The sequence below is a fragment of the Pieris napi genome, chromosome 8 (assembly GCF_905475465.1).
Source record: "Pieris napi chromosome 8, ilPieNapi1.2, whole genome shotgun sequence".
In the NCBI taxonomy this organism is placed as follows: domain Eukaryota; kingdom Metazoa; phylum Arthropoda; class Insecta; order Lepidoptera; family Pieridae; genus Pieris; species Pieris napi.
This window is the reverse complement of record NC_062241.1, coordinates 11,613,829-11,627,669: the sequence shown is the minus strand read 5'-3', so window position 1 is coordinate 11,627,669 and position 13,841 is coordinate 11,613,829. Positions and strand designations below refer to the sequence as shown.

The 13,841-nt window shown below is 32.7% G+C and overlaps 1 pseudogene; it reads left to right on the top strand.

Annotated features, from left to right (window-relative positions):
- The first annotated feature begins 1,525 nt into the window (after positions 1 to 1,525).
- On the top strand, positions 1,526 to 13,028 carry LOC125051654 (annotated as a pseudogene).
- Positions 13,029 to 13,841: the final 813 nt, after the last annotated feature.

Below are 13,841 nucleotides of genomic sequence, written 5' to 3'. Positions count from 1 at the left end.
AAAATAAATAATTGGATAGATGATATAAATATTCGCCACTCGGGGCGTGAGTCAGTGACAATTCTGTACTTTTTGAACGATAACAATAGGCTTTCAACAATCCTCGGGAATCGTAGTAAGAGCACTAGGTGTCTATCGCATTGAACAAAACACCTTACAACGAGACAAATATTCATAACGCTTTTCAATATAGTTTTGAACACAATAAAAAGTGTTTCACTTTATATATGTTAATCCAAAAAGACTACGATGATCTATTTTGTTGTTTATTATGGGCATATAAGCCCGGGTATCTCAGTAATGCAGAATGCTTAACAATGTTTATCTTTACCCTAAGAGACAGTTGCACAAATAGAAAGAGACGGTGATGAACCGGGGTTTGAACATACGACATCGACGCTTAACCAGTAAGCAAACCACTCACCAAACTCATCTTGAATATTCTATGATACAATTCAATCGATCGATGATGTTGTCGTATGGAAAAATGTTTTATTTTAAATAAATGTTTCCATTAATTATTTTTGCTCTCTCGTATCGAGTGGGCGTGGACGTCAAAGAAAAAGGACTACATAAAAATGACATTTTAATAAAGAAAAACAATTTTACGAAGATAGAGTCGTGGATTTAAATTTTTAATTAGTTGCAGCGTCAGACACTGTTTAAAAAATTTATTTTCATGTTTAATACAAGAGATAATTTGTAATTAACTGGATGATAATTAACTTGTCGTTTGAAAGTTTAGCCCCAGGCGCTTTTGTGCATTTTCTATCATGTTAAGGATATTCTCGTACGAGTAATTTTGTCAAAGAGTATAATTATTTCATTATGCGATAATTTATTCGCACGATGCCTGTGTGTTTAAGTATATTTTGTATTTATACAATAGGGAAAATTAAAAATTAATCAGAGGCGCTACGATCTTTTTTAGGTCTAGGCCGCAGATTTCTGTATCTGTTTCATGATTATTTGTCAATCTAATAGGCATGTAGGTGATCAGTCTCCTGTGCCTGATACACGCCGTCGACTTTATAAGGCAAGCCGGTTTTATCACGATGTCTTCCTTCACCGTTCGAGCGAATGTTAAATGCGCACATAGAAAGAAAGTCCATCGGTGCACAGCCGGGAATCGAACCTACGACCTCAGGGATGAGAGTCGCACGCTAAAGCCACTAGGCCTGGTATTATTAAATTGAATTATGATTTGAATTTTATTACTTACGTACACTTATTATTCTAAATATATATTGTATTTTAAAAATTAAATTATCCAGTTTTGTAAATAAAATATTGAATTGTATTTCTTGCCTTACGCCGCGATTTGTTTGTGGCGAAACGACACTAGAACAGAGGATTTTTATAACTAACTTGTCTATTCTAGCAACATACTAACTACATTTACAACTAGAATTTTGTTTAAGTCGCAAAAGTCTTTTAGAGGTCGTAATCCTTGCAGTACGTTAATCTTAATTGTGTGGCAGATCTGTTTTATAATCTATGGAAGCTTTGAAGGCTGTTGCTGAAGCTTTCGAATATAGGGCAGGGATCAGTGCGCAGCCAGAGCTCGGCTTGGGTGGAGGTGAGCTTTACTATTTCTATTTACTTCATATCTATCTACTAAGCAGTGTCTACAACGTAGAATGCTTAATGTCGTAGTAATTTTCCGATAGTACATTATAGTTTTCTTTGTTTCTTCATATATGACGCAAATTTTATCTTAGAATATTTGTAGAAAACGACGGATATTCAACAAAAAACTTATTGTCAATAAAGCATTTGCATTTAAAAATCCTACATTAACGTTTCTTGGTCTTACGTATCTAAAAAATTTAAAAATTCAATTACAATTGATATTTGAATATCTCATTTCGAGTGAATTCAGTAGATTTTATCGTCAAGGAAATGGAATCATGAATAGGACGGGGTCTTTTGTAATTCAAGTTTCTCTGCTTCTCTTTAAGTACAAGCTATCCAAATGGCTTTAGTGACTGGCATTAGAGGGGTTCGCTTTTGTTTTGGCCTCGTTAGTTTGTACCACTGAATGGTTAAAGATAACCATAGACCACCTAACCATAACCATAACCATAGATAGCGATCTATTCCCGGCAGCGACAATACTCTTATTTATCTATTTCCTACAGCTTACTTAAATTAATTATGTCGGAGCAATGGCACTGGTATCAGCTGCCATTGTCATTATAATTTGATAACATCAAAGTTAAATTAGTTAAAAACCGTTATATGCTTTATTTCATTTGCCAAAATTAATAAATCTACAGATTAACAGACGCTTTGATAGTCTGTAGTAATATGTTATATGTTTCTCGATCTATAAATTAACGTCATTGGTTGTTAATAATAAAGAATCCATAGACATTATTATTATTATTAAAAGTAATTTATCATAATTTTAAATATTAGAAGCTTAATAACAACAAATATTAAAGTTAACTTTAATATTATATTATATAAACCATATAACGGTTTTTAACTAATTTGACTTTGATGTTATTAAATTATAATGAAAATTGCAGCTGATACCAGCGCCATTGCTCCGACAAAACCAATTATACTAAAAAGATAGCCAACGATGGAATACATAATTTATACAAAAAGGTTCAAGCATTTACAAAACTTAGGAAGAAAACATCAATAAAATAGATTAAATACAATTAACTATACCTAATTTGGGTGTGACGGTTTGCTTTGTGTTTTTATGAACAAAAGTTATTCAATTGGTAAAAATTTCATAAATACTAAATATTATTTGCATTACAAAACATAAAAAGCCAGAAGAAGCATAACATTTATTCATGTGCAAACAAAAGCGCGCTTTCAATACCTATTGTGACTTTGCTTGTAGAAATATAGTTCTATTTTTAATACCACATCAATATCTAGTGCCGCCGATTTTTGTTACACTTGTTTCCCCGGATATCAAACCTCTGGCAAAATAAAGGGCGTGGCTAACGGAGTTACTAGATTAAAGGACAGAATCGTGATTTACCACGAACTTTGACCCCCGTAAGACTTTTTGGACTTGACATACCGGAAAATAATAGTGAGGGTGAAATTTTGTGTGGATGATTCGAAACTATTATTTCACTTCAACCCAGGATTTTCAGGAATAACAACGCATTTATGGATGTGTCCGTAGAGCAGCTGTTAAACCTTTTGCCATATTTATCTAATTATTTCAAACTCAAAATAACTTTATTCATATAGGTAAAAAAGTACACTTATGAACGTCAGAAAAGAAGTTAAATTAATTCTAAATTTACATTTACTACCAGTTCGCAAGTCAAGGGCGTGGAGCGGGCAAGAAGAACTGGCAAGAAACTTTCCGCCACTCTTTTTAATCGCTAAGTTTTGAGTCATACAAACTGTTTGAACTGGAGTAAATAAATCCCAAGGATTAGGATCATTAAATATTCGTCAAATTTAAAAAAAGCTTTATTGATTAATTTACTTTTAACGAGAGCATTTCCAACACACACAGTTTTTATAATATTCTTAACCTATAATAAATAAAAAATTCTAACAAATGTATAAGTAATGTTTTCTTTCTTTTATATATCCACTTTTGGGTATACAATATGTATTTAAGTAAACAACGAAAGAAACATGTTTTAGAATAACCAAACGCGTTATTTTATACTAAGTAAACATTTGATCCGATGAAATGAATTCTGATCGAACCCATTAATCTCGTCGCCAATATGTCGCCTTTCTAGTGTCGCTCCAGATAATTTGATACTATGATACGATACTGATATATCTATACTATTATACGCTACCGCCTTGGTTCATTGAATATTTCACAAAACTATATTAATCGACTTAAACATTACATTTATAATAATTCAGTTACCAAATTAAAGACGTTTTTCTTATTTTATTTGCATATTCTATACAGCCCTGCGATTCTGTATTCTGTTTCGCTGATGCGAAAACCGCTGTGTGAGTTCGAAAAGTGAGTTACAGAATCGCAAGGCTGCACGTCTTAATATTTTTTTGCATTATGAAATGTATCAGCTTTCTACATTAATTCGTATGTTGTCCCCCGGATGTGTATAAATATTTATTCGCATGGTGAAGGAAACCAAAACGTAAAACTTTAATGAAATAATTACAAGTTTGTAATTCAGTGGATGCGCTTACGGTGAAGTAGATTATTAGTTCGAAACGTAATTACAAGTTGGATATGTCAGTGAAAATAGCGGTTTGGTAAATTAATTTTAGATTATGTACAAGTAGGTCATGAATTGATCGACATTATTTTCTTGATAATATGATATTGCAAACCGAAAATAGCCTGTTAATATGGTAGAGGGAATTTTAAAAACGAAATGAATATTGTAAGGCTCGAGGGAATATTAAAACTTTCACTTTTATTAAACTCGCATTATTATTAGTTTCAGTTTTTAAATTTAAATTATAACTTGACTACACAGTTATAGATATTTAGCTTTACTGTGGAAATAATTTTCATAATTACTTTAGTAGTTCAGATATAAAAATAAATAAAAGAAATAAATTAGTGGCGCTTTAAACTTTTAAGGTCTGGGCTTTACATTTTTGTATCTGTTTCATGATCATTTGTCAATCTAATAGGCAAGTAGGTGATCAGTTTTCTGTGCCTGCACACGCCGTCGTCTTTTTGGCTTTAAGGCTAGCCGTTTTCCTCACGATGTTTTGCTTCACCGTTCGAACGAATGTTAAATGCGCACATATAAAGAAAGTCCATTGGTACACAGCCGTGGATCGATCCTACGACCTCAGGGATGATAGTCGAACGCTGAAGCTACTAGTCCAACAACTTTGAGTTCAGAGATACGATCCAAAATTTTACCGCTATATTGGTGTAGCCGATAGATTATTAGTTCACACAGAACATAATATCTATTTAATGTTCGGTATTGGAAATATTATTGTACACCCATTGCGAATGTGATGTCAACTGATTAAAAAAAACAGATATTTTTATTGTATGTATGTACGCGCATTTTTTTTTACGTTTCAGTTCAGAAATAATTAAGAACATCGAAATGCCTATAAAAGATAAAATATCTCATGAGTCCAAGCTATTCGATTATTCATCCATCATTTTCCATCCATCATTTCATTAACTTGAATGAAAATCGATTATCGGAACGGTTTTAGAATTAGATTCAGTATCATCGTAGATATATATTGTTAGGAGTACAGCTTAAAGCTCCATCATATCGCAAAAGATTGAGGATTATCTCACAAAGGAGTGGAATATTTTCAATATCCTACGACGCCTCAGAGTCCATACAATTTTCGTTGGTATTTCTTGGATTTTAGAATGGGTTCTTTAATCATTCGTTTCATTTATATACTTTAGAGCGCAAACTACCTTATTTTACAAATTATTTATAACCTTTCTTTGCGTTAACGCTTTTTATTTACAAAAATAATTCTAAATGTTTTTCGCCCATAAAACCCGAATTTAATACTGAGTTCTGTTCAATCTTAATCAGAACAGATAAAATCAGATCTTTGGACACTTGAAACCCGGTTCTATTATTCTTCACGTTGAATTAGTACTTACTTACACCTAATTTCAAACAACGACTCCAAAAGTTTATCTGAGATTTATATCAGACACGGCGCTTATAACGCTTATAAAAAAAACACACACTTTCTGCAACTGAAGAAACAGAGATGTCTTAAAAACTGGTTTCTTCTTTCCTTGTTCAAGACAAGCTACTCGTATATATTGTAAAGTCCGTAAGACGTCTGAACTGTTTTTTGTTTATTTAATTCAAAATCAAAACAATTTATTATAAAGTTTGATAATTACAAGTATTGTAATCCAGTAAAGTGCAAAGCTAATTTATTATTCTCATTAAAATTTGAATTTCCCGCTAGATTGACGTTGAAAATTCAGTAAATTAAGTAAATTAATTTGAGTTTTAATACTCATTATAATTATAGCAACTTGTATAAATAATATTCAAAAGTCAAAATCATTTATTCATATAGGTAATGTACGCTTATGAACGTCAAAAAAGAAATATACATTAAATGCTTCTAATTTTACATTTACTGCCAATTCTCAAATCGTAGAACGGTAGAGAAGAACTGGCAATAAACAGTATTAAAAGCCTCAATTCTACGCAGTTAAAATTATGCTGTCTAAGAAACTAAGAAATTAAATTCTGTATGTAAGCAGAGCACTCATTAGTGTTATTGTCTCGGCGTCCTTCGAACGACTGAAGCTGAAACACAATTTATTACGCGTCTAAGCCTGTGCAGAATGATTAATTATATTCTACCCTCGTTATGGTCCGCAATTTCTTCGATTAAGTCCAAGTTATACTTTGTTATGCGGTTTTACTTACTGAGGTTATGTTACATTATGTATAATATATTATTGTTGAAAGACAACAGAGCAGTACAGAGCAATGTTGGTCTAGTGGCTTTAGCATGCTACTCTCATCCCTGAGGTCGTAGGTTCGATCCCTGGCTGCGCACCAATGGACTTGCCTATGTGCGCATTTAACATTCGCTTGAACGGTGAAATAAAACATCGAAAATAAACCAACTTGCCTTAGACACAAAAATTTGGCGGCGTGACCTACTAACCTTTAGATTGACAAATGATCATGAAACAGATACAGAAATATGAGGCCCAGACCTAACAAGGTTGTAGCACCACAGATTTTTTTTATAGAACAGGGTGCAATAAATATGGTCTACATGTAATTTTTTCGTATTACGAGATGTAATGTTGTTTATCTATTTAAGATCTTTCCTTAAAAAGGAGGGCTTGAGTTCGATTCCTATTTGAATAACTGATCGTTGAAGAGAAATTTGTACATTTTTTGACTCACATATAGTACGTCAATGATTGTGGTTGTCTAAATATACTATACAATATATATAAGTAAAGGAAACCAATAGCATATGTTACTTATACAGCAAATTAAATATGTAAAAAAAGAATTTTTAGTTATATACATTTAAGTTGTCATCAGTATCATTCTAATGCTTTTATTAATAAATTTGAATTGTAGATCTTTAAGAAGAAAAATCATAAAATCGTCTATCTGTTAACGCGTCGTTATCCCTTAAATACCCAATCACAATATAGATAAAACAATGCCCCGTCGGAGTTATTGATCCCGATACGTCCTGTCACCTTGACCCCAAGCCCCGGGGTCTTCATAAACACCGCTTATCATTCACGATTTTATCCCTATTGAAATTCCTACGCCCAAGGAATTTCTCTTTTATTTGTGCGAAATCTTCGTGAGTAATTGAATTTTAAGAAGAATTTATGATTGTACTTCTAGCTTAGAGGTTAACGCGCATGTATTACCTGTAGGATTGTATTAATTGACTTAAAGGAATATTAATAGAATAGATGTACGAGTATACCTACTGTCATCCATTGAATATCACGGAACTTCAAATATTCACCTCTTAATTACAATAGTCGTTTGAAGTCGGATGTTGGCCTGGGAATACCATTATTTTAAGAAAAACGAAAAGCTATTTAGTGCGAAGTTAAAACAGAAAAATTTTACCATCTTTTTTATTACATCATCATATTAATATCGACTATTAATTAACACGCACTACAACTCCATTGGAGATAGGCACGTTTTGCAGATAGAAGGTGGTAAAAAAAGGTTGCTGAATGGACTGGACTGGACCGGAATGGACTATCAAAAGGAGAAACAAGGGTAGGCCAAAAGACTGACTGATGAGATTCAAAGAGTAGGTGGAAAAATTGGATGCTGATACCAAAAGATAAAATAGGGTGGATAACGTTGGAGGAGGGCTTCTCTCTCTCTTCTGGGTCTGAATTTTATAATAACGAAATTGTATAATGTATATTTTTTGTATATTATGTAACGTAGATAAATAAAGACTTATGATAAAAAATAGTTAATTTATTTCCAACACACAAATATACAGTATTTACAATATTCCTAAATAATAATAATAATGAATAATTTGTAAATAGAAAATTAAAGCAAATTTAAAAAGTTTGGTCCCCTTGGCAGTGTACCTTTAACGTTGGCAGCACTTATTATTATTATTGTACTTCCATTTCATTTACAAGTAACTCTTAATGCCAGTGGGGAATAGAGAGTACCACACCGTGTTTGCTGATGTTCGCGAAATATTCTATTGTGACTTTTTCTTATTACGAATGAATTGTATTACTAACATTATTGCTTGTATTTTTCATTAGTCATTTTCATTGCGTGTGAATTACAATATGCCCTTAACCACGTAGCGTATTTGCAGTACCTACATTCTTGAATTTTCTATTCCATGATCAGCAAGATGGTGGTATTCACACGTATAACACCCGAGATGGGTGACGCTGTGTTGAAACATCTCCGTGACAGCTTCTTTGCTGATGAGCCCCTCAACAAGGCCGTGGGGTTATGCGAGCGTGGACAACCACATGCTGAATTGGAGAGACTCTGCACAGCAACTATAGCTGATGGACTATCTGTTGCTGTGCTTGAGGGAAACACGGTGAGATGCCAAGCTTTAAAAAACTCATGTGTTTTTTCTATACAGAGAGTCTCCTTGGGAGTTGTGTGCTGCGATATTGATGAACTCGATTATGAGGAAGTTGCATGGATCTGGTTAGCGCTGCGCCTTCTGAAGTTCTCATGTCATGTTCATACGTATTTGTCCTCATTCTAACAGGGTGTAATGATTGAGAACATAAATAAAATAAAATAGAAAAACAGTTTTCGCAAAGTTGATCATCAGATTGGTGGTATCTTTCGGAAATTCTGTGCAAAATGTTTAAAAATAGTGAGAACAAGTATGGTTTAGTCAAGTGAGACTAGTGTACAAAAATCCAGAGTATTTTTCTTCTCATATTCATAGAAAGTTATTGGACAAAAGAAAACATTGTTCAATTACTTCCGTGGTATGGTTAAAATTTATTAGTGTTTTACTTAATCGACGTAACGCAGGCAAAAAAAGTTCGGATACAGCAGCTGATCATCCGACGTCTAAGCAGAATACGGAATTCCACCCGTATCACCTTTACGTCCGTCCAACAACTGAGCGTTTTTTAAGGCAGTTTTTGCCGCGCACCACCACGTTGTGGAACTTAGAATTCTTCAAGAAAAAGCGTATCAATTCTTAAAAGGCCGGCAACGCACTCGCGAGTTGGTTAGCATTGAGAGTGTCCATGGCGGTATCACTTAACATCAGCCTCCTGCCCGTTCTATTAACAAAGTTACAAACCTTTAAAAAATTTAATAATTCCAAATTAGACTTATACGAATATTATACGAATTATACGAATATTTATGGACGAAGACACATTAACAATAATTAGCAGCAATGTTATTGTCACGCAGGTTTTAGGCGTGGCCCTGAATGGAATTTTGTGACCCGGAGACATTGAGAAATCGATGAGGAAAATTCATAAGTCCACCGATGAAAAGTTTAAAAAGGTATTTATTCATCCAATGGAAATTAAAAATGTTTCATACTGTGAACAACATTATTGTAAAAATAATATTTTTTTAAATTAGTTCTACAAAAACATTTTCAACGAAATCATTTTTTCTTTTTCTGCATCTCCATTAAAAAAATTAAAAATTCAGATAATTTTACATTGAAACACGTTTCTATATCACTCTTCTTTTAGGTACCTGTATGCCTCTTCAAAATCCCGACATTCTTCTCTGCACTCTGCCATGTAGAACCTGCTGTTTCTTTAATCTGATCTATCCACCTTCTAAATTGTCGTCCTCTTTTTCGTTTCCTTGGGCACCAGCTTAGTACTTCTTAGCTCCACTTTTCTGTTCTTCTTGTCATGTTCCCCGCCCATGATAACATCTGTTACCTTACTTGTTTTTCTTAAAGCTATATTCTTTATTTTGTCTCTTCCTTTCCTTCCTACCATACATCGATCTTTGACAGACTGTAGCTTTATATGCTGTGCAGCGTATGTATAATATATTAATAATTATCTGTGTTTCGAATTACAGATCTTCACAATTCTATACACGGTGAGCGACGACCTGGATCTATTTAGCACTTACCAAGTGGACTGTCTTCTTGAATGCCGTATCATCTCAGTGTCGGAAAAGGCACGTGGTCGTGGACTGGCCAGGGAACTCATGAAACGGAGCATTGAGATTGCTAACGAGAACAATTTTAGGGTAAATTTTTATATTTCTAAGGAAAATGTAATCGGTGTTCTATCTATCGGAATCTAACTTCTTTCCTATTAAAGCGAACCTAGGCCTTTACCCGAACTCTGCAAGTACACTAGATATAGCGATACCTATCTCGATGTCTTTGTATGGTAACCTGGGTATAAAAGGCATTGAATATATGAACATTATTAAATACATTAATTGAGCGAGTAAGGCTATACTTATATAACACTTTAACACTAAAGAGCGGGAACTAACCAAAATCACTCATCGTAGATTTGATTTTATCTAAGTATGTTTAATTAAAAATAATAAATATGCATTGACTATATAAATGTTGTAACAAACGCTACGGCTGAACATCTTTCAGGCCGCTAGTTAAACGGCTAGGCTGATAATTGCAACGGCTAATTAAGCGCGGCCAACCCGTCTATCTTTTCATACAAACGCTCGTACGTGATTACGGCGTTGTAACAGATATTTATTTGAAACTTTTGAACTAATAGGCATCTTGTGCACTATATCTAGGTTTCTATTAAAACGCGAAATCAAAATTTTAAGAAACAAATTCAGTACAAACCTCCAAAAATTTGCTTTTATGCACAAATTTTATATGAAGTTTGACCAGAAATAAATATTTGCATAGAAACCTTGCAAATGTAATGAAGTTTCTAAATGTTCTTTTTTTTCATAATCTTGTAAGGCTTACGAAAAAACACGAATTTCTTGGAACAAGTTTTATGAAATTTCCGCACACTATTTTTCTTTCAATGTTATCGCGTTCTCACTTGCTTGTTAACCATTTTTATGAATGGCTCGCTATCTATTTATGCTATCTCTTTTCGTTTTACCTCTTGTTCTGACACTGCGCTGGATGAAACAACAAGCTTTTTGGTCATGCTCGCGTTGCCGTTCGTCGGGGGGGAAGGGCGCTCTTAAGGTAGTTGGCTGCGACATATATATAACTTAACTATTGTTAGGTTACATAACTCGTGTTACAATTTATTTTGAATAGTGTAAATAACATTTGTTTTCTCAGGTGTTCAAGGTGGATGCGACTGGAGCGTTCTCTCAACGCATTTGTAGCAGCTTGGGTCTACGCGTGCTACACAAAGTGCGCTACGCCGAGTATTTGAATGTATCCGGAAAACCCGTCTTTAGCGTCTGTCCTCCACATGATTCTCTTTGCGTTATGATCTTAGAATTACCATAAACAAAACTGCATATACGATTGTTAGACTATGTTTTTGAAAAACGAACGCATCACTGCTTGATTTTTACAAAGCACATCTAGACATCAAATCTTAACTGTAATAGCGATTTCAATATTAATTCTGTTCGTAAAACCAATTCTAATAAATGTAATTGTGTTGCCACTATAAAAAATTTGATGATTATTATTAATTTTAATACTGAGAATATTATTTCCGTTTTCTTTGTTAAACGTGAACCTCTTTACAAGATCCCTTAGTTTACCGACCAAGAAAACTACTTTGAAACCGTAATTAAAGAGCAATTACATTAATTTTCTTTTCATATATTTAGAACCTTCGTATTTACGATATGAAATAGATTGACACTTGAATGTTGACTTTTACATAATTCAATAGATTTTCACCAAATTTTGAGAAAACTTTTAATCTTAAAACTCAATGTTTGTAGTTTTAGGCTAAGTAATATACGTATTGATGTTGATTAAAATCTTGTGAGGATGCATATTTAATCCTTAAATGACTCTTCTAAAACTGTTACAATCTACTAATTAACGTTTTCACATTTTAAATATCCAAAATTACTTGTTTTCTTTATAAACGATTAGAATATGTTCAGAGAATCTATTTTTTAATAACTATTATATATTTGAGTAAGCTCACTTTTCTAAAATATTTACACACTAGGTCCCTTTTTCATAAACGTATTATGCTTAAAATATCTATATATTTATATAAACTAAAGTCTATTGCCACTCAAATTTTTCGTCCCTTTCTGTCAAATTGTGTTTACGCTAATATAAAACGGGACAGGTGACATAAATTATTAACCATTATTTTTATGAATACATGTGTGTAGATGTTAGTCCTTAGCGAAGCATATATATATATATATATATATATATATATATATATATATTTCCTCTTCAATATATTGTTTATACTTTTATCTCTGGTGTATATTTTATGTAATTTTGGAAAGCGATAAAATATAGACCTGACTGGCACTGTCGGCCCCTCAAGTCCAGCCTGAAGTTAATATCTGAAAATGCGGTGTACCAACATGAGAAGAATAATTGAAAACATAATATTTTTCATTTATTTAGGCCACTTACCAATTGACAGAACACTGACATTTTTGAACTAAAAATAACAAAGCATATTTTAACTTAGGTTTCGTTTGTTTCGAAATTCATTTTTAATAGTGTGTATTATTCTATCTATGCTAATATTATAAAGAGGAAAAAATTGTTTGTAGTGGATAAATTCTAAAACAATTCTATAAGATCCGAGCATTCTTGATTTTACTAAATTCATAATGAACTATCCAGTTCGTTTATTGAAGAACACTTAAGATTAAAGGACTATGTATAATATATGTTTATACTGTATGTTTTTAATATTGTTATATCCAAAATACTGTGTGTAGCCTATTTAAGAGGTCCCGATTTCAAAACCTTGGAATGAATCTTTAATAATATATTTCTGTGTGTTTAAATCTAAATGTACCTATTCTTATATTAATGTATACACAACTATGTGGTAGTAGTAGAAAAAGTTATTAAATGTGTGTTAAAAATGTATACAAATATAAATAAAAACAAATTGTTTTTTCTTTTAAAAGTAAAGTGATTTTAGAATGTGGTAGATTCTAATTTCTGGAACTATAAAAACATAGTTATACTTCTACCAGAGCTACCTTTCTTCAGCTAGTAGAACCTATTCAATCGGTCGTTTTCAATATTTTATTTTAGAATATTTCAACTTAATACAGCAAGTACGCAAATAATTCAATTGTAATACAATCTATGGATTCTGAGACAGTGAAACTATCAAAAATAATAATAATAATAATAATATTAATTAATACAAACTCACAAATCACATAAAAATTACGCTAGCCAAATTGGAATTCCAATGTACAGCAACCTTCGTATATATCTTGCCAGAGCATCTAACACACACACTCACACGCTTTTAATAATTTTAATTTAATAAACCTATTTTAAACAAAACTTTAACTGATATAAACGCGATTTTTTTTACAGTATTCACATAACTTGACATTTTAATTAATGTGTTATATAAATATTTTATTTATATATTTTTTGTACGATACTTCCGTAACAAGAAGAGAATAAAAATAAACTCTTACATAATAAACAGTATGGTTTCACTAAGGGTCGCTCCACAATCGATGCCGGTGTGAAGTTGATTTCGGACATATTTAACGCCTGGGAAGAATCATATGATGGAGTCGGCGTCTTTTGTGACCTGTCAAAGGCCTTTGACTGTGTTCATCCTGATATACTCGTTGGAAAGCTTCAACACTATGGCGTTGATGGCAAAGCCTGATGAATTCATATTTAAAGGGAAGGATCCAAAGAGTTCATGTCAATGGAGTCACAGGTATCTCCGGGTTCGCAGGTATCAATGGGCGTCCTCCAAGGAACGA